This window comes from Pinus tabuliformis, chromosome 5_1 (genome assembly GCF_031772625.1).
Source record: "Pinus tabuliformis cultivar Carrire ecotype Pingquan chromosome 5_1, CPIR1, whole genome shotgun sequence".
Lineage (NCBI taxonomy): Eukaryota > Viridiplantae > Streptophyta > Pinopsida > Pinales > Pinaceae > Pinus > Pinus tabuliformis.
Genome location: NC_142305.1, coordinates 11,044,116 through 11,064,991, shown reverse-complemented (window position 1 = coordinate 11,064,991; position 20,876 = coordinate 11,044,116). Strand labels below are relative to the sequence as shown.

The 20,876-nt window shown below is 37.9% G+C and overlaps 1 protein-coding gene across 3 annotated transcripts in view; it reads left to right on the top strand.

The window, feature by feature from the left end:
* Nucleotides 1-1,553: 1,553 nt before the first annotated feature.
* LOC149163285 (uncharacterized) overlaps nt 1,554-20,876 on the top strand; it is a 103,520-nt gene continuing 84,197 nt past the window's right edge. Inside the window, exons 1-2 of one of the 3 annotated variants that reach the window (XM_089430704.1) lie at nt 1,554-1,865; nt 2,043-2,154. The gene's annotated coding sequence lies outside the window, so the exon portion shown is untranslated. Of the gene's footprint in view, nt 1,866-1,997; nt 2,155-20,876 lie in introns of all 3 variants that reach the window. The other 2 variants (XM_089430702.1, XM_089430703.1) reach the window with 2 other exon arrangements.

Sequence of the window (20,876 nt, the reverse complement as noted above, 5' to 3'; positions counted from 1 at the left end):
CTACAAACCATTAAGCCAAATACTATTAAAGTGTGCCTAAATATGAATTATAAAATTTAACATGAGTAAACCCAACGATCTGACAATTGTAATGGGTTGAGTTCATTAGATTTGTGTTGCATTGAAGGGTCAACATCAAATAGTCTGAGAGCTTGTGAAAGTGGAAATAGGGTGGGAGTATGAGTTTGAAAATTCTCAATATTCAAGAGTCTTCTTATGTTTCCTCTTTCATTTTAATATTATTTTTATTACGATGTTTCCTTTTCCATTTTAATATTATTTTTATTATGAATTTTTTTAGGATACAAAGTATAATGTAATTTGTTTGCTATAAGTTATTTATTCTAAGTTTTGGAAGTATTTAATTTGTCTAAAATGAGATTAAAAAAATTTGGAATCACTATAAACTATTCACTAGTTATCCAAAAACTTCTTAAAAAGCAACTTCCAAAGACTTTCCAAAGAGTGTCCAAAAACTTCTTAAAAAGCAACTTCCAAAGACTTCTCAAAGAGTGCCCAAAAACTTCTCAACCAGCGCCATTCATATATGTATTCAAAAATTCATTTTAAATAACAAAAAATTAAAATTTGACTTTTTCCACATTTAATCCAAAAAGTCTAAAACCTAGCATGTTGACAGAAGTGGCACATGAACAGTTATGGTATCAAATAGCAAAATATTGACCAGAGTAGTTTACGAGAGATGTCATACGTTAATGTGGACAAGGGTTTGAATAAACCACGGTCATAATAAGAATATATGAAATGAAATGATATTTTAACATCCACGAGACTAAAAATAGTGTATGAGACCATTAGATCCTTGTTTTTCACTTTTTGCAATTCAATTCTTTTTTGATTCAACTTGATGATGAGCTGGCCCAAACTTCCAACAATCCCCTCGCTAAAAAGACAATAGAAACTGATGCTAACATGTTCTCATATTTTTTTCTGATTCTTTGAATGCATCACATTCCAAAATTAAATGTTTTTTCGATTCCACAGTCCCAAACGTACAAAATGTACACACTCGTTCTTCTTAAGTTTCTTTAGGCCTTTTCCACCATCCTGCTTCACACTGAAATTGATGTGAGTTGGTCCTTAATTAACCAAAAAGAACTTTTGCCCTCCACGAAATGCTAGCTCCAATGAACTCTTTTTGTTGTAGATCACATGTAGGGTTGAATTCCTCAATGTAATATTTCTTCTTTCTATCAAACTCTTTTCCCCATACTTTTTTATGAAATTTCTCCATAACAAAATCCTTTAGCTCCTTGATATTTGTGGGAGAGGCATTGAGATAGATATTCCATTTTTGCATGCATGTGTAGTTTTGTTTTATCCATATTTTCTTTCTTTCACTCATACTTTCACTGAAGATAACATTAAGCTATCTACCTACTCTCATTTGCTCGATTCTTTTTAAATATCTTATGAACTGCACCATAGCAATTGTCTCATAATATGGTGAACATTTTATTTGATTTAAAAAATAGAGAATTAAAAAAATTATGTGAATGATGTTGTGAAATGTCGAAACGTGGATAGTTTCATCATGGCTAACATATGTAACGCAGGACGCAGCGCTGATTGCAATGCTCGACAAGTGGACTGTAGTGAAGTTTCTTCTTTGGTCTGTTCTGTTTTCATTTTTCCAAATTTGGGGACACTTCTACCACCCTCCATTTAATTAGCGTATCCACACGCCATTTTCTTGGATCATAATAGAGAAGCCATTTCCACTCTAGGCCTTCTCACACAATAGATTCCGAACTCACATAACTGTGAGAAATTGGGCCGCTGCAAAAATCTTTTCACAGCTGTGATTGGCGTTCTTGGCATGGGGTAAAGGGCACATATGACAGGTCTCGAGCTTTGTTAATTCATTTATTTATACTTATCCATGCATTTTCAACTTCATTGGCTTTGATAGCTACGGTAGGGCCTCATTTTAGCTCCATGTAGTAATGTATTTAATGTGTATGCTGCACCTGAAGGTTTAATGCACTAGCTGCTAATTGGAGCACATTTTGTAACAGAAGGCGTAGTAACGGCTTTGAGAGCAAGAGGGCCGCCCCTCTACAGGGTCTGACATCCGGAGATAATTTTTCCTCTGAGCAGGGAAGCATTATCGTTGTCATTTCTCTGAATTTGGTGAGTTTTTCAGTGCTATGGGGATGGGATACTCTGTGAATAATTTTCTCCGTCAGAAAAGGAAGTTTCATTCGCAAATATTAGTAGCGATTCAGTGCTATGGGGATGGGATACTCTGTGAATAATTTTCTCCGTCAGCAATGGATGTTTCTTTCGCAAATATTAGTAGCGATTCTATTGTTTTCTCAATGATAATTATACAAGAGCAGGGGGGTTTGAAATCCCATGTTTAACAGGTCCTTTCACTTCACTTTCATTTCACAGTATCTTAGGTTATTTCCTCCAATTCATATTAAATTTGCTTCCATTGAAATACGGTGGAAGGCTATGTTATCAGAGATGGGACAGGAGCTTTTAAAAAACAACCGAACGGGGTGAAAATATCATTTTCTACCGTCGCTTCCTTTACTAGTGCCCACGAAACTATTTTTCGACAAACAGTATCCCATTTCTCGTTTAAAAAAAAATTACCAGTTTTGTCCGTTTTTAAAATAGAACATAAAGAAATAACCCTAAGCCTATTTATCTTGCATGTCACGAGGTTAAATGTCAATAATGATTTGTTGTCTCCTACACCTGGTTTTGATTCTTGAAATGGACATTTTAGCCCATTGTGACGAGGCTTAAATAGCAGGCGACCCTTGGGATAGAGCTTCTTTGTGTTGTTTGGGACATCTCAATTCTTGCTAAGTCATAAGTTATTGGTATATCTTGCTTGGGGTTGTTGGATATATCCTTGGTGTTATAGTGGCAGCCAATAGGTTTTATCCCAGGTCTCGCCCTACTTACTCCAAAAAGTTACTGATTTACAATCGTTAAAAAGAAACCCTGCAACCAGTAGTATTATGCTAACACAAATGTAATGTGCTTTTTGGGATTATTTGTTTTGATTAAGTGATTAACTTATGACACATGCCAATGCGTAGAAAATACAAGTAATCAATTTTTCATGATTTTGAATACTTCACTTAACATTCATTGCATTAGATGATGCTCACAAGGGTGAAGATGTGGAATTGAAACTAGTGAAATGAATTACATTAATATCAATCATCACATCTAGGATTTTCACTTGGTAACCAAAACTTCTTAGGAGTGCACCCATCCCAAAACTCCTCTAGCTTGAGTGTGCTTAACTGTGGAGTTTTTCCCACAATCAAGCCCACTTAGCTCACTGCCCCATTTGCAAAATTTTAACAAGTATTGTGCCTTATGGGCTCTTTAGTTAAATCTCCCTTGACTCTTTTGTCTTGACTCTTTTGTTATAGTATTGAGAGGTTTCTGCAATTCAAAATATGAGATATCATTTTTGAAATCGTTTGTGTAGAGTATGTCATTAATTCATGACCCATATCCATGAGTATTATTTGCAACATGTATGCAATGGGCTAGCTGTTTTTGGTAAGCACATGGCTCCTCTAATTGTAGCCACAACAATGATTGCTATGGGATATTGGCTTAGTTGGGGGGATACTATCTAGGCCGAAACTACCATTTCCTCTTGGAGTAAGAGTTGAAACTATAATCTAGGCTGAAATTGCCTTTTCCTCCTATAGTAAGAGGTGAAAGTGCTTTAGGTTAGTTGATTGCAACTCGAATGACTGGATCATAAGAGGTATCCTTGGAGAGGCCTTCTATGGCATCCAGTAGGAGTAGAAGTCTGCTCCCTTCTGCTCCCTTACCTCCTCAATGGGTCATTAAAGATGATAGTTTTTGTTATAATAAGGTGATTTGATTGCCTGCTAGTGTTAACATTTTTCACTTGGTTGATGATTATTGTGCACTTTTTTCCTTGCACATAAAAAAACAAAACTATAAGCCTATTTTGAGTGAATATTTCAACCATGTGCTTCCATAAAGATTTCATACTCCCCCGTAAATCACTGGTGTTCTGGTTATTTGCTTTGCCTCCAATTTTTGAATCATAGGATTGTAATGGTCATTTTGTTGAAGATTAACAAGTTTGTTTTGGAGATTGAATGTCAAGTGGTCAATTGAGGAGTTTGACAGAGGAAAGTAGTGAGTTTGTGGCTTAGTTGGTTAGTTGAGGAGATTGATGAAGGGAAATTGCCTAGAATGCTTTGTCCATATTTTGATTTAGTTGTTGGCTTCACACTGCTTGGTTGGTGCTCCGATTCCCTAGTAAGTCTGTGGGCCGTATCCCTAGTTTGAATTGGGTAATTCAATGCGCCCTTTGGAGTGGGAAATATAACTCTAATTCCATAAATATCTTCTCAATTTTTGCCATGGGTGATTCCAAATCTGCAACCTTAGCTAGTCACTTCAAACTATGCAGCATCCGTGTCCTTAATGCCCATTAGCATGCATAAGTTGTTCTTTTGTTAGGGGCTAGTTGTCGAATCTTTGGTAGAGTACTTGAAAGAATAACGAGGGGCTCATTTGAGTCTCTATATAAACTGACATTATGGAGTCTATTGACCAAAGTAGTGGTTTTGTAATTGGCTCAAGCTTAGCAACCTTTCTAGGAAATGAACCTAGTGATCTAGATTTATATTATTTTTATTTGCATTTTGCATAGAATTTGTCAGAAGATCAGAGCATTTGAGATATATCTATTGTTAGAAGAATATATATTACCATAATTCTCTTATTTTGATAAGTTAGCCTCTTTTTTGGGATATATATATATATATATATATATATACAAGTTACTATGTTAATTCACTTGACCAAATTTGTTTATTTTGTTGAAACTAATTCTATCCTTAATTGTCTATTTATTTTCTTCAAACTAATTCTGTCTCTCCTTGTCTTTAGATTACAACATTTAAATGTTTGAATTGTGCTATCTAGAATGGTGGGTTCATTTTTTTTAGCGAGGCAAAATTTCACCTTGATCTACTCTTTTTTTTTTTTTTCAAAATTCCAACAATTTGGTTGTTTTAAAATGGGCCAAAACCTCTATGAGCAAAGTTTCATGGTCAAATTTCCCACCAGTCAGGGGGAACTATAAATTCTAGCACAATTCCTATTAGATTTGGGGACAAATTTCAATGAAAAATAGGTTAAATTTGTTCACTAATTAACCTACTCATACTCAGAATATACAATCTTCCAACCTCCTCTGTTTGTACTTTTGTACATACACTTCTAGATATGAACATTTTTTTTTATATACAATATTTATGTTTCTTATATGAAAAACTTTCTGATTGTGTTCTTCATTTCTCATTTCTAGAAACATTATTGGAAGGGTGTGGTGAGTAAAATAATGCATATCCATTTCAAGGAAGATTTGATATGAACCTCAATGTTTAATAACTTGAGTCTCAATATTTGATAAGTTTGCCGATTTCTATGAGCTCGAGATATACATTGTCCAAATTTGTAATCTTGAGGTGGATATTATAGTTTGATTTAAATGGGATTGTGTTAATGTCTATATGAAATGCAATGAGCTCTCTTAGATTCAATGCATGGTCACATAGACATAAACATGTCCTTTCACTTGACTTCCATTTCACGTCTTGGGATGTTTCCTTTAATCCATATTAAAATTGTTTCCATTGAAAAATGCTAGAAGGATGTGGTGAGTAAAAGAGGACATATCCATTTAAAGCAAGATTTTATATGCACCTCAATCTTTAATATCTTTGAGTCACAATATGCACTGCAATTTTTAATGTCTCGAGTCTAAATTTTTGATATGTTTACACATTTTTGTGAGCTCGAAATATACATTTGTCCAACTTTGTAAACTTGATGTATATATTTTATTTCACAAAAAATGGGATCATGTTAATATCCATATGAAATGCACCCAAAGCACTCTCTAGATTCAATGCACGATCACATGGACATATATAGAGTCTAGACATATAGATTGTTGTTGAGTGATAAAATGTGTCTTTTTAACCCTTATTTACCCTACATTAATTATCAATACAGGTACGATTTTTTATCTCAAGAGTGTACTCAGTCTGAGGTGGTCACTTGATTCAAGAGTAATGTTTTCTAGTTTGCAGTATAGTGTTAAATACAAGAGTAAATGGATGTTGGAAATAGAATCTACTTGTAATTAAAAGAAACTTTAATGCTCTGAAATTTAAATCATTCATTTAGAAAACCATAGCAATTTATTAGTCAAGGATGCAGTGGTGATAACTCTTTCCTCTGTCAACTGATATAAATGAAATCAATCATAAACAGGACCTCCAATCTGAGAACTTAGACAACGATAGTCAATGTTCTTTACAGTTGTAGATCTTTCAATCCACACTAAAGCAAATAATAACAATTCGATTGGAAATGCTTACTAAAACACACTTGCTGCACTATCAATTAAAAGGTGAAAGCAAATCCTTGCAGAAAAGGAACAACAACTAAGTCTGTTGAAAAGATTGAACAACAAAGCTTAATCTACAGAAATGAATCGAACAACACTCTTTACTGAAATGAACCGAACAACAATCTTTAACTGAAATGAACTGAACAACAATCTTCAGATAATAAAGGAACAACAAATCTCATTAAGTGTAAACACACAGTGACTATAAAGTAATAGAATCAGTAATCTTATTCTGGCAGAGTGAACATTAATCGCAGGTATAAAGGAACGACAATCGTGATTATAATTGAACAACAATTAAATGAACAACAGTTGCAGTTGTGAGTGAACAACAGAATCTAGACTAGACAACGCAGTATTGTTTCAAAAGGAACAACACGACATTGAGTTATGAATAACAATCGTGTTATCAACGTAGTCTAATTACGATCTTGATGTAACAGAGTAATTCAGCGAGATGTTTAGAAACAAAAGATTACCGAATAAAGCGAATTAAGGAAATGCAAAGGAAATCAAACCACACACGACTGTAATTGTAAAATAGTGATACAAGAAGCAAGTGGATCCACCAGGGCCGGGCCCTTAGCCACCAGGGAAGCACTGCTGCGTTTACTCCAGGATTAGATAATGGAACAACAACTGAGTTATATATTAATCATATATGGCAGAGTTACAGCTATCGCTCCTCAAAGAGAGTCGATGATCAAAGTTGAAATTACAACAGTAATTTTGAAAAATCAATCCTCCTTTTGTCTTACAATCGCTGCCCCATTTATAATGGGCAGGCGGATACATCAAGGTTATAGATAACTTTTAAAGTAGCAATCCCTCAGGATCAAAAGATCCTGAGGGCTTTGCTTAATCTTCCATCTTCAGTTGTCTTCTTGTCCTCTTGCGCAACCACTCTGTTTTCTTTGTCTTTTCCTGAGCTGCGCGCTCCAGTCTCGTTCTTCTTGTCTGGACACAGTTTCCTAATGGAGGAACAATAGTTGCCTTGCTTTTGTCTTTACCTGCCGAATAGTGATTTTCTATTCCCTTCACTTTCTGTGTAGAAAAAGACAATAATTTGTTATTTTGTATTAATCACAAATCTCCTTAATTCTATCATAATTCTTTAACATATTACCATTTTAGAATGTAAAGGAGTTATGATCCAAAGGAAAAGATAAAGAAATAAATGGCAAATGCATACCTTTTCCATCGCTCAACACACCCCCCTGCTTACCCTTTTTCATGTCCTCATGAAAACCATGTAATTTACATGCAAGGCAGTTAGGGAATAGGCTAGAGAGGGATTTTCATGAAGTGGTCTAAAACCATGATTTGCAGCTAAAACTTCAAAAATGGCTCCTGTCTGCCCCTCAGGCAATTCGTATATAGCCTTATATCCTGCTGCAGGATACCAGATAATGGGGCTTCGAAATCTACAACCTAGCCAAAGTGGACCTTCTCTCAAGATGAGGTTACTATAGGTAACCAGGCGATTGACAACTAATTTAAAATTTTTATAATTGAAGGGTTCTCTGTCCTGGATATTTCGATTGGAAGTCTTCCATCGGAGTTTAGCTGCTGCTATGGCAGGGTCTTTGATGGATAGGAAGTATTCTACCCCTTGCTGGACAACTGCTTTATGAATGGGTCCCAATGTCTGGATCACACCCTTCTTTCTCATTAAGCTTCTATGCTTATCCCACAACTGTAATGGGTTTTCCGATTCACCCCTTACCCAAAGGTCTAACCCGTTTTCTTGTCTCTGAAAGGTGTTATGGGCCTTGAGCCATTTTAACTGGTTAACAGCAAACGAAATGAATGCTTGAAACTGGATATCACCCACAAAAGGACTGGGATTCTTTTCCATTTCCTCCTCCAACACAAAATTATGCAAATAAAATTCACATAGCAATCATTGGACTTTCACTCCATAATGTTTACAGCAGTTTATGAAATCATCAATAGTTTTTAACTCTATAGGTACCCCTGCCTTGACAGCCTTAATTTTTAACTGTAAATACCTTTCTAACAAAAACAAAGCATAATTTTTGGCAGGTGCCCTACAGGCTAGAACATCAGTATATAGAGAACAGAGGGTATCCATTCGGCTTATGACTGAGTTTAGCTTATTTGTTACCTTTTCAACTTTTTCCTCTGCCTTCCGACATTTATCAAAGGCCTCACTCTCTGATGCATTGATGTTCTTAAATTGTTGTTGTAACTTTTGGTATTTCTCCAGAGGAACGGTCTCTTCTGTGAGTTTTCCTATCGTCTACTGAGCCTGTGCTAGATCCTCTTGGAGTTTCACTATCCTAGGATCATTGTCCGTCGAAACACTTTTGGGCTGAAGATCTACCTGGATCTTCTTATTGTGACATCTGGTTCCTACAGTCTGTGTCCCTTTTGTCTGGTCAGTCATGATGCTAGAGGATAGTGCCTCTGTTTGGACATCCTTATTACAGACTGGTGTATCTTCTGTTTGGGCCGCTGCATCTGTAATAGCCGCATGCTGTCCTGAATGGATATGGGCTCCGTTTGAGTCCCCGTGGCCTTTATTTTATGGGGTTTCATTCGGGTGGCTGCATTTCTTGTTCTTGTGGTTCTTTTTGAGATTTTCCCCATTTTTAGGGCCCTTATCTGCTGTCTGAGTTGTTTTATTACATTCAGTACACTTTGCGGTTCCTTTCGTAGCCTCTTGATTTCATTCGTCTTCTTCTTCGAAGGAACAACTGTTTCTTTTCTTGGAACTGGGCTTTGTTTTTCAGGGATTGTACCTTTGCCCTGGCTTATTTCCATATTTTAGGTTTGGAACACTTTTTCAGTGTTCTCGTCCTCTTGATTAGGTTTCTTAGGGGAGGTAACCCTAGTTTGATCTGCTATTTCCCGGGTGGCTTCTGCTTCTACTTCTTCTTCGTTATTCATCTCCTCAGATGCACTCTTGCTGTGAGCAGAGTGTTCCTGTGATTGTGCTTCTTCTTCTTCCTCATCATTCATCTCCTTGGATGCACTCTCACTGTGAGCAGAGTGTTCTTGTGATTGTGCTGCCTCAATATTGAGGTTGAGCGGGCTCTGTGGTTGAATATACTCACCCATATTGGCCAAAATTTGGGCCAATTTGTCTTCCTGCAATGGACTTTGTAGTGGACTTGCACCAGAGCGCTCCGTTTCTTCCTCCAATTCTTCTTCCAATTCTTCTTCCCATTCTTCTTCCACATTTTCCCCTCCTTCGAGTTGTGGGGGTTGCTCATCCTCGGAGTCCAGTATTTCTAAGGGTTGGCTACTGTTATCTTGGAGATTTCCCAACATTCCCCTGCTTTTCCTCAATCTAAGGGACTGTCTGTGTTTCTGCGGTCTAGTTGATGTGCTGGTGGTTCTTTTTCTTTTCGGGGCTGGTAAGGCCAATCCCCTGTCTATTGAAAATACCAATTCTTCCCAACTAGACTGCTGCTGAGCAAGACTATGATTGACTATTAATCGAATTAAACCATGATGACTTACTACCATTTCTGTATGACGTGATTTCCTTATACTCCGAGCGGCGTCATGCAATAAAGAAATTAAATATGCAGGCAAATTTACAGCACATTTCTGTCTTAATACTGCTAATAATTTGAGATGGTGTGGTCTTACCACATCCTTTCTCCCATCGCATGTGATGTAGCTTTGCACTATTCTAGCTAATTCTGCCCATGGTTCTCCTAGGGTTGCAGGCAGGACTCCTTTTCCTTTGATGGTAAGGTTTTGTCCTTTGTCCCGGAAGATGGCTATGGCGTCTCGAAGTCTTACTTTTTTCTTGGTCCATATTGGTCCAACTGCTGGTAGTCCAGATATTTCGGCAATTACCGCCTCTGTTACTGTTATTCGCCTTCCCCTCACCATGGAATAATCTTCCTGCAAATTCTGTAGAAATTCAATGGCCACAGTTTCATGGGACTGTTGTAGCTGTGTAAGGTAATTGATCCATCCTGCTCTTTCCAGAATTGCTCGTGCAGCGTCAGAAATTATCAACACTTGTGGTTCGCTGCGTATTGCTCTACCTCCCATTTTGTTCAAGCTTAGCACACTGTTAATTTTTACAGAGCAAAAACAAACACAGAAATGACAATGGAACAACAAGCTGTGCATATTGGAAAATGTCAATATTGTTAAACTTGCTATTTCCGAGATCTGATGGAGTCGTAGTACCTCCAAATAAGGAATTGACACGTCTGCCAGTGTATTTTGGAGATCAACCGCGCCCCCCTCAAATGTTATAGGTCGTCCTTGACCAATAAATGGAGGAGCGACATACTGAACGACAATCGTACAAAAAAAAAGGAACGACGTATATATTCATGGCATGATTGCAAAAGTAGCGAATTACTGAAATTGAGGCTTATGATGAAAATCGCAAATAGATATAGAAATGCTATGAAATGATGCGAAAAATAGGGGAGAGGACAGCTGACGTAAGTAAAAATGCTTATGCGGTCATTATCCACTTTAACCATTATGATTGATTTATAACCGATATTTCATGTGTAAGAGGTTCGAAAGGGTTATATAACATAATCTCATTTGAAATCAAGATAAAGATATAAGAAAAGGGTTTATAATGACTATTGGTGTATGAAAAGTATGACTTCAATACCACCAGCAGAGCTCTGTTGCCCACAGGTGTTCATAACCTTGACAAAGTTGCTTGTTTCAACCTTGGAACCATAATCCTTTATGTATGCCTAGGAAAGTGCCGTGTGATGTCAGAATGGAGGCCATTTTGCTGGCTTGGTAACCAGATGAATCATAATGCCATTCACTAGGAAGGAGTGAAAGGTGGGCAGGCTGGCTCATGATGAGACCTCTTGTTCCAAGGACTTTTTTATTTTTCTGATATGCCTCTTGGATCATATCCCTGGTGTGGTGGCCATAGTGGGAATGCCACTTCACTGTTTCCTTATGATCATGGTAGGCTGGCGCTTGATGAGACCCTCTATCCTTCATCTGACAAATCATGTTAGTAATCATATAGATATATATTTTTCTCTCTTTTTTTCTTTTTCTTTTCTTTTCTTTTATATAGCACTTTCCTATTTATATACAGAGGATGGCTCAACACTCCTTAAGAGTAGGGATGGTGGAGAAAGTCTGGACATCTCAATAGAGGAAAAATATGCCCTTATTATTATCTAATAATAATAATAATCAAAGAGAATTATGAAGATTAAGGAAGAACCAACATGATAAAAATAATCAATCAAATTAGTTTTAGTGAAAATAAAGACAACAAAGTGATATAAATAGTTGTGTCCTTTCCTCTTTTTTTCTTATCGATACAAAGCAATTTCTCTAAAGATAATGATTTTTCTTTGGTTTGCTGATTTCAGTATCCTCTAGTTTTTGTGTTCTTGCATGAATGTATGCCTGTGCCTTAAAGGGATCATGAACAGTGAACCATCATTCACAAAAATCCTCTAAATGATGTTCTTTAAGAAACACACACAAAAAAATGCACTCAAAAAGTGTTGTTCCTTAAGAGGGACAACAAAAAGAATATCTGCATGCAAAACTGTGGTTCCTTTAAGAGGAACAGCAAACAAAAGAAAAAAATACACTCGAAACTGCTGTTCCTTAAGAGGGACAACAGTTGTTCCTTAAACGGAACAACAAATAAAGCAAGCACGAAATAAAATACGGATCCTTCGAAAATACGGATCATTCGAAATCGAAACTGCTGTTCCTTCGGAAAGAACGACAGAAAGAAAAATGCGAAGGAGGGTTGTTCCTTTAAAAGGAACGGCAAAACAATCTGGCGGAAGTGCGGTTCGTTTAAGAGGAACAGAAAAAGCAATCGGGCAGAAGTGTTGTTCCTTTAAGAGGAACAACAAAAATGCAATCTAGCGGAAATGCTGTTCCTTTGAAAAGGAACAGCAAAATGCGAAAGTGCTGTCCCTTCGGAAAGAAACAACAAAAATGCGGAAATGCTGTTCCTTCGGAAAGGAACAGCAAAAATGCGGAAGTGTGTTCTTTCGGAAAGGAACAACAGAAATTTGGGAGTGCTGTTCCTTCGGAAAGGAACAACAAAAATGCAAAAGTGCCGTTCCTTCGGACATGAACAACAAAAATGTGGAAATGCTGTTCCTTCGGAAAGGAACATCAAAAAATGCAGAAACGTAAAAGTCTGTACAAAAAGTAGTTTATACAAGCAGAAAAGAAAAACTTATGTACAAAGTTTGAGAACAATGGGATTATTTAGTGAACCAATGCCGAGGAAGGATTATTTTCCTCAGCAAGAATTTGCATATCAGAATCTTCCCGTAGCTGCTGGTAAAAGGATTCCCGAGTAAGCGGTTTATGGTATAGTCGCACTCGGTGACCATTTGCTTTAAAGGCATGTCCAGATCCGTCAATAGTAGTTAAAGTAATGGTGCCATTGTCATGCACTTTCTGTATTTCATATGGTCCAAGCCATCGAGTCTGGAGTTTTCCCGGAAAATCCTGAAACCTAGAATCATATAGGAGTGCCCAATCTCCTTCGTGGAAGATTTTCGTTTTGATCAGGGCGTTGTGCCATTTTGCTCTCTGCTGTTGAATTAATGCAGTGCGTTGAAGAGCCAAGAGCCTGATTTCATCTAGCTCGTTAATTTGCTGTAATTTGTTAGTCTGGGCCTCATTTAAATTCAGACCGATCTCTTGTGCTGTTCTTAATGTTCGTATTTCGAACTCTATTAGAAAGATGGGCTCTTTTCCAAGTACTAGCTGATATGGTGAATGGGCGGTGGTATTTCTCCACGTTGTTCGGTATGCCCACAAGGCTTCGGGCAATCTTGACGCCCAGTCGCGTCTGTGCGATGCAACTGTTTTTGGAAGTATTGCCTCTATCACTTTATTAGTGCTCTCCACTTGGCCATTTGCTTGTGGGTGATACCGAATGGTACTTTTGTGCTGAATGTGATAATTTTTTAATGTTGCAGCGATTTTATTACCTACAAACTGCAGTCCTCTGTTCGTAATTATGTCCCTCAAGAGGCCATATCGCACAAATATTTGGAAAAGGAAATGTATTACAGAATCCTCTGTAGCTCTTGGAAGTGCCTCCGCTTCAACCCATTTGGTAACATACTTTGTTGCTACTAGAATATATGTTTTCTGATTTGATGATGGGTTGATTGGACCAAAAAAATCGAGTGCCCAACGCTCAAATGGTTCAATTACTAACTGTGAGTTTAAAGGCATTTTGTCAGACTGTCTAAGGCGTTTTGCTCTTTGGCAACTGTCACAGGCTTGAACAAATTTCCTAGCGTCTTTAAAGATTGTGGGCCAGTAATAGCCTGTTTGCAAAACTTTGTGACCAGTCCTGCGATTTGCGAAATGTCTGCCACATGGTCCGTCATGACAAGCTTTTAGAATGTCAAATATTTTGTCTTCGCGGACGCATCTTCTGATGTGCATATCTGCCCTTGTATGAAATAGGTAGCCCCCAATCCAAGAAAATCGGGTACTTCATTGCGCAATTTGTTTTCGTTCATTGGGGCTTAGATGCTTTGGTAATTTACCTACCGCTAAATAATTTGCAACATTAGCGTACTAGGGTGTCTTGACAGTAACAGCAAACAAATGTTCATCTGGGAATTGATCTTTGGCCGCTGCTGCGTCCGTTGGCTTTAGCATTCGTGAGAGAAAATCAACTACAGGATTCTCTTTCCTAGGTCGATCTTTTATTGTGATGTCAAATTCTTGCAATAAAATCAACCATCTTGTTACTCTACCGTTTGTAACAGGTTTATTTGCTAAGTATTTTATCGTAGAGTGATCTGTATATAAAACAACAGAGTATCCAGTGATGTAATGCCTAAATTTATTTACAGCATGTATTACAGCTAAAAACTCTTTTTCAGTTATGGTATAGTTCAGTTCAGTAGGAGATAAATTCTTGCTAATATAATAAATTGCATATGGCTTTTTATCTTCTTCCTATCCAAGGATTGCTCCAATAGTTGTGTCTGAAGCATTAGATGAAATTTGAAATGGCAGATCCCAATTTGGGCCTCTGAGCACTGGGGCTGTTGACACAAGCTTTTTCAGATCCTCAAAAGCACGGTCGCATTTATCTGTCCAAATAAAATCAACATTCCCTGTCAGTGCGTATAGAGGTGCAGCTATTTGAGAAAAATGTTCTATGAATCTCCTATAATAACCAGAAAATCCTAGAAAACTGCGTACCTCTGTCTGTGTGGTAGGAGTAGGTATTAACAAAATTATTTGAATTTTGGCCAGATCTACCTGTATTCCGGTTGTTGAGATATAATGACCTAGGATGAGTCCCTCGGTCATCATCATATGGCACTTTTCATGGCTCAAGCAGACCCTGGTGGCAATACATCGTTGTAGCACCTTTTCCAATGTTTCTAGTGTTGGCTCAAAATCATCACCATGCGGTGTGAAATCATCCATATATATTTTGAGCCCTTCATTTATTAAATTTGAAAAGATGCTGAGGATGACCCTCTGAAATGTGGCAGGTGCATTGCATAGGCCAAAAGGTAGGACTCTGTAGGCAAATGTTCCCTAAGGACAGGTAAAAGTAGTTTTATCCTGGTCTTCAGGGGCAATCTGAATCTGATTGTACCCACTAAAGCCATCTAGGAAAGAAAATAATTTCTTTCCTGCTAATGAATCTAATACCTGATCAATGAATGGAAGGGGAAAGTGATCTTTTTGAGTTGCTTTGTTCAATTCTCTGTAGTCTACACAAATCCTCCATTTTCCATTCTTCTTTGGCACCACTACTAGTGGAGAGACCCACTTGCTATCGGAGATTGGATAAATAAAGTTTAAAAGTTTTTGTAACTCAGCTTTCACAATATCTTTCAGGTGAGGGTTGAGTCTCCGTTGGGGTTGGCGAACGGGTCTAACATCCTTTTCTGTATAAATGTGGTGCGTACACAGTTGGGGATCAATTCCCTTCATGTCCGGATAATCCCAGGCAAAAGCTTCCTTGTATTTTCTCAGTAGTTGGACCAGCTTTTCTTCTTGTTCAGGAGTCAGGTTTTTGTTAATGTTCAAGGTTTTTCTTGGCTCAATCTCTATAGTTTTGCTGTTTGAAACAGAGGTAGTGGGTATTGATTGATCATAAGTGTCTTTGAGGGGATCTTCTTCTAGTTCATTGTCAAATGCTGCCTCTATCATGTGACATTGTACATGGGATTTGGATTCGGATTGGTTAATGAAGTTGTTAATAATGTCATTCTCTGTTTGGTCTTTAAAATCGAGGGCATTTTCTATGGTTAATGGGGACCTAATGTTTTCTGTGAGATATGATATAGGTTGTTTGTTAGTTTTCATTATTGTTAAACTTGGCTGGGCTGGAGGGTATAGAGCTAGATTCTTGATATTACTCCTTCTAGTTATAGTCATACTGCCTTGCCGACAGCCAATGTAAGCATCAACAGTCGCTAGCCAAGGTCTACCTAAGATTAAAGGGTGTCCATCGAGTTGGTTTTTGGGGTTGATTATCAGAAAGTCGGTAGGGTATTCCCAGGAATCTACAGATACCATGACATCGTGTAGTGTACCTTCTGGCCTGACTACCGATCGGTCAGCCAGTTCCAATAGGGTGGTAGTTGGTTCTACTAATGTAATGCCAAGTTTTTGACAAGTGGTGGTTGTTAAAATATTAATTGCAGCCCCTAAATCAACTAGGGCATTTGAAAAGGTTTGTCCATTGATTTGCACCGTCACTATAGGATTCCCTGGGTCTTCATATTTGACAGGTGCTTCTCTTCCTGATAGTAGATCAGATAGGGTGCCGACTACTTGGACGGTTGGATTAGTTGTTATTCTCCTCTTTGGCTTTTTTATACATAGCTCTTTGATGGTTTTTGCATAGATCGGGATATCTTGGATAGCCTGGAGGAGTGGAATCTTTATACACAAATTTCTTAGTTCTCCCAGAAGATCAAAGTCAGGATGTTCTATTGGGCGCGGTATGATTAGTCATTCTGGGAATGGGGGAGAAGACGTGGTTGCCTGGTTGTGAGTTTGTTGTCTGACCACATCCTCTTCTTGTAGTAGTTGTTCTATAGGTAACGAATTTTCAACTTGAGCATTTTTATCTCCCTCAGTTTCTATTATGCGCCCAGACCTTAATTGAAGGTTGTTGCACTCCCTTACGTCGGTTTCAAGTTCTGGTGTTTCGATTATTTGAACAGATTGAACCGGTCTATTATTAGGGTTCGGGTTGGGTTGGGCTGGGAGTTGCGGTCTTAAGTTGGACTGGGGATTTTGTTGTAGTGTATATGGCGTTGGCAGTGTGGGTTGAGGGAGGGGGATGGTTCCAGCTGGCTGATTCATCAGTCTTTGCCAGTTTGACTGCCAGGCTTGACTCTGCGAAGTGGAAGGGGACCATTGTGTTGGATATGCATTGTTTTGCCAACATGGTGGAGAGTAGGGAAAGTTTGGCTTGTTTGATTTGGCCATGGTGATGAAGGAAATGGTTGTTGTGACCAGCTTGGGAAGGGTGGCTGATTTTGCCACACTGTATTATATTGCTGAGCATGATATTGCGGAGGTTGGAAAGAAGAAGATGGATCGGAGGGCATACCTGGTTGTCGTGGCTGCCATTGACGGCGCTGATTGAGTAGGTACATTGGTTCTAATTCTTCTTCCGCTTCTTTGTACACTGCTTTCAAACCCGGGAGTGAGGGGCAGTTCTCTGTGGAGTGATCTTTTGTACAAATAGCGCAGACTTGAACTACATCCAGTGGGCACTCTTTATGGCTGTGTTTCTTTTTGCATCTAGGGCAGAATATTGCCAGGTTTTGCTCTGCTTCTGCTTGTTTCTGTTTAGCTTGCATAATATCGAGTTGCGTTGTCAGAGTCCCTAATATATCAGTTTTGAAATCCTCTAGTAAATTACCGATTTCTGCGCGGGTTACTCCTCCACCAGAGATCTTGTTGTCCCTTGTGAGCATGTCACGTTCCGCTGGTTTTAGCCTTGTACTGCCTCTTGAACTCCTAATACACAAATCAATAATGTCAGCAAAATTTTCTTGATAGATGTCACCTTTTCCCATAATATTTAGTGTTTCAACCCATTGTTCCTTCATTCCTTTAATTAATGTAGTTTTTAACACATTGTCAGGTAAGGGTAATGATGCATAAGGAGATCTCTGAAGATTATATTGAAAACGTTCAACATACTCTTCTAGTGTCTCATTAGGTCTGGCTACCATCTGAAATATTTCATCCTTTAATTCTCTAGACCTACAATAATCCTGATATTTCTTTAGAAAAACACCTTTCATCTGATCCCAGTCGTTTATAACACCTCCACCTAATCCCATAAACCATTGTAAAGCTGCTCCTTTTAATGTGGAGGGAAATAGTTTTAGCTTTTGGGGATCGGTGGTATAGTCATACCCTCGGCATAATACATTGAATTCAAACAAAAATGCATCTGGGTCTTCCGATGTTAGGCCATGGAATGTAGGGATATGCTGCAGCGGTATGGCTTTCGTAGGTGCATTTACTGCAGTGTCTACAATGGGATATTGCAGTGTGGAGGTCTGAGGTGTTTGCTGACAATCAAATATGTACCAATATCCTTTTGGGATTTCTAGGGAGTTATTCCTAGGCTGACTAAAAGGAGTAGGAATGGTCTTCACAACACTTCCTTGGTCTGGGATGATGAGAGTTCCTTGTTGAACTAATATCTGGGGGGATCTTGGCTCTTCAGGTTCTTCAACTTTGTTCTGGATGATTTTGACAGCACTTCCCTTATCTGGGCTGCTTAGTGGCTGAACTATTCCAAGAGGAGATCTTGGTTCTTCTGTTTCCATTGTTTCTCCTCCTCCTTTGCAGAGATTACTAAGGTTCCCTTCTTGTAAAGATTTTGGGCTAGAATTCTTAATTTCTTGAAAATCTTACTCTTCTGTTTGGCTATGCACCTCAGCAAAGGCTACAGATGGTGATTCTGTGGCCCGAAGGGAGTTAGTAGGTTGTCTAGAAGCAACTTTTCTAGGACCTACTGATGGCTGAGATTCTACTTTTTTAATGATATCGTCTATAAAGGTTGATCGACCAAGGGTCACTGGTCCCTTAGCTTTATCAGGTTTGGGTAGTGGTTTTGGATTCTTTTCAGGCTTTTTCTGCTTAGTCATGCACACAACTCAAATACTTATTTCTACCCAATGTAATCAACAAATTTACAGGAAAGCGGGCGGGGGAGCAGGGCTGTTACATGCTCCATACGCAGGTTCTTACCTTTCGTTTTTAATACCCAATTCTCTCCTAGCAGGTACTTATCAAATGCACACTACTCTTCTTAAAACAAATGGCTACACTCTCCCCGGCAACGGCGCCAAAATGTTGAGTGATAAAAGGTGTCTTTTTAACCTCTATTTACCCTACATTAATTATCAATCCAGGTACAAATTTTTATCTCAAGAGTGTACTCAGTTTGAGGCAGTCATTTGATTCAAGAGTAATGTTTTCTAGTTTGCAGTATAGTGCTAAATACAAGAGTAAATGGATGCTAGAAATAGAATATACTTGTAATTAAAAGAAACCTTAATGCTCTAAAACTTAAATCATTCGTTCAGAAAACTCTAGCAATTTATCAGTCAAGGATGCAGTAGTGATAACTCTTTCCTCTGTCAACTCATATAAATGAAATCAATCTTAAACAAGACCTCCAATCTGAGAACTTAGACAACGATAGTTAATGTTCTTTACAGTTGTAGATCTTTCAATCCACACTAAAGCAAATAATAACAATTCGATTGGAAATGCTTACTAAAACACACTTGCTGCACTATCAATTAAAAGGTGAAAGCAAATTCTTGCAGAAAAGGAACAACAACTAAGTCTGTTGAAAAGATTGAACAACAAAGCTTAATCTACATAAATGAACCGAACATCACTCTTTACCGAAATGAACCGAACAACAATCTTTAACTGAAATGAACTGAACAACAATCTTCAGATAATAACGGAACAAAAAATCTCATTAAGTGTAAACACACAACGACTCTAAAGTAATAGAATCAGTAATCTTATTCTGGCAGAGTGAACATTAATCGCAAGTATAAAGGAACGACAATCGTGATTATAATTGAACAACAATTAAATGAACAACAGTTGCAGTTGTGAGTGAACAACAGAATCTAGACTAGGTAGCGCAATATTGTTTCAAAAGGAACAACACGACATTGAGTGTTGAATAACAATTGTATCATCAACGCAGTCTAATTACGATCTTGATGTAACAGAGTAATTCAACGAGATGTTCAGAAAAAGAAGATTACCAAATAAAGCGAATTAAGGAAATGCAAAGGAAATCAAACCACACACGACTGTAATTGTAAAATAGTGATACAAGAAGCAAGTGGATCCACCAGGGTCGGGCCCTTAGCCACCAGGGAAGCACTGCTGCATTTACTCCAAGATCAGATAATGGAACAACAACTGAGTTATATATTAATCATATATGGCAGAGTTACAGCCATCGCTCCTCAAAGAGTCGATGATCAAAGTTGAAATTACAACAGTGATTCTGAAAAATCAATCCTCTTTTTGTCTTACAATCGCTGCCCCATTTATAATGGGTAGGCGGATACATCAAGGTTATAGATAACTTTTAAAGTAGCGATCCCTTAGGATCAAAAGATCTTGAGGGCTTCACTTAATCTTCCATCTTCAGTTGTCTTCTTGTCCTCTTGCGCAGCCACTCTGTTTTCTCCGTCTTTTCCCGAGTTACACGATCTAGTCTCGTTCTTCTTGTCTGGACACGATTTCCTAACGGAGGAACAACGGTTGCCTTGCTTTTGTCTTTACCTTCCGAATAGTGATTTTCTATTCCCTTCACTTTCTGTATAGAAAAAGACAATAATTAGTTATTTTGTATTAATCACAAATCTCCTTAATTCCATCATAATTCTTTAACATATTACCATTTTAGAATGTAAAGGAGTTATGATCCAAAGGAAAAGATAAAGAAATAAATTGCAAATGCATACCTTTTCCATTGCTCAACAATTGTGTTGAGAAATCTAGGGAAGCTAGATAAGTTGTGATTTCTCTTAACTTTGATAACTGCTTGTGATGTTCTTTTACTTTAACTTGATGTATTTAGAATGAGTTTCTTCTTGTCTTGATTATTATAGTGTTCCTGTCATCAAGCAACTACCAAAATATGAAGATCAATAGAATAAGTGGACACAAGATGTAGGCTGCTAGCTAGGGCCAAAACCTCTCCTTAGAGAGGAAAACCCATAAGAAATTCTTCTCTTCTTATAGAATGTTCAAATGATGAATTCCTAGACCCTTCAGATTCAACACTGAGACCCTTCCAAGACCAAGTCAACCTTTCTTCAACAACTTCCAACAACAAATTTCTGCCCACCAACGATTGCTGCAACTTCAACCTTCCAGAAACTGCTGCAAC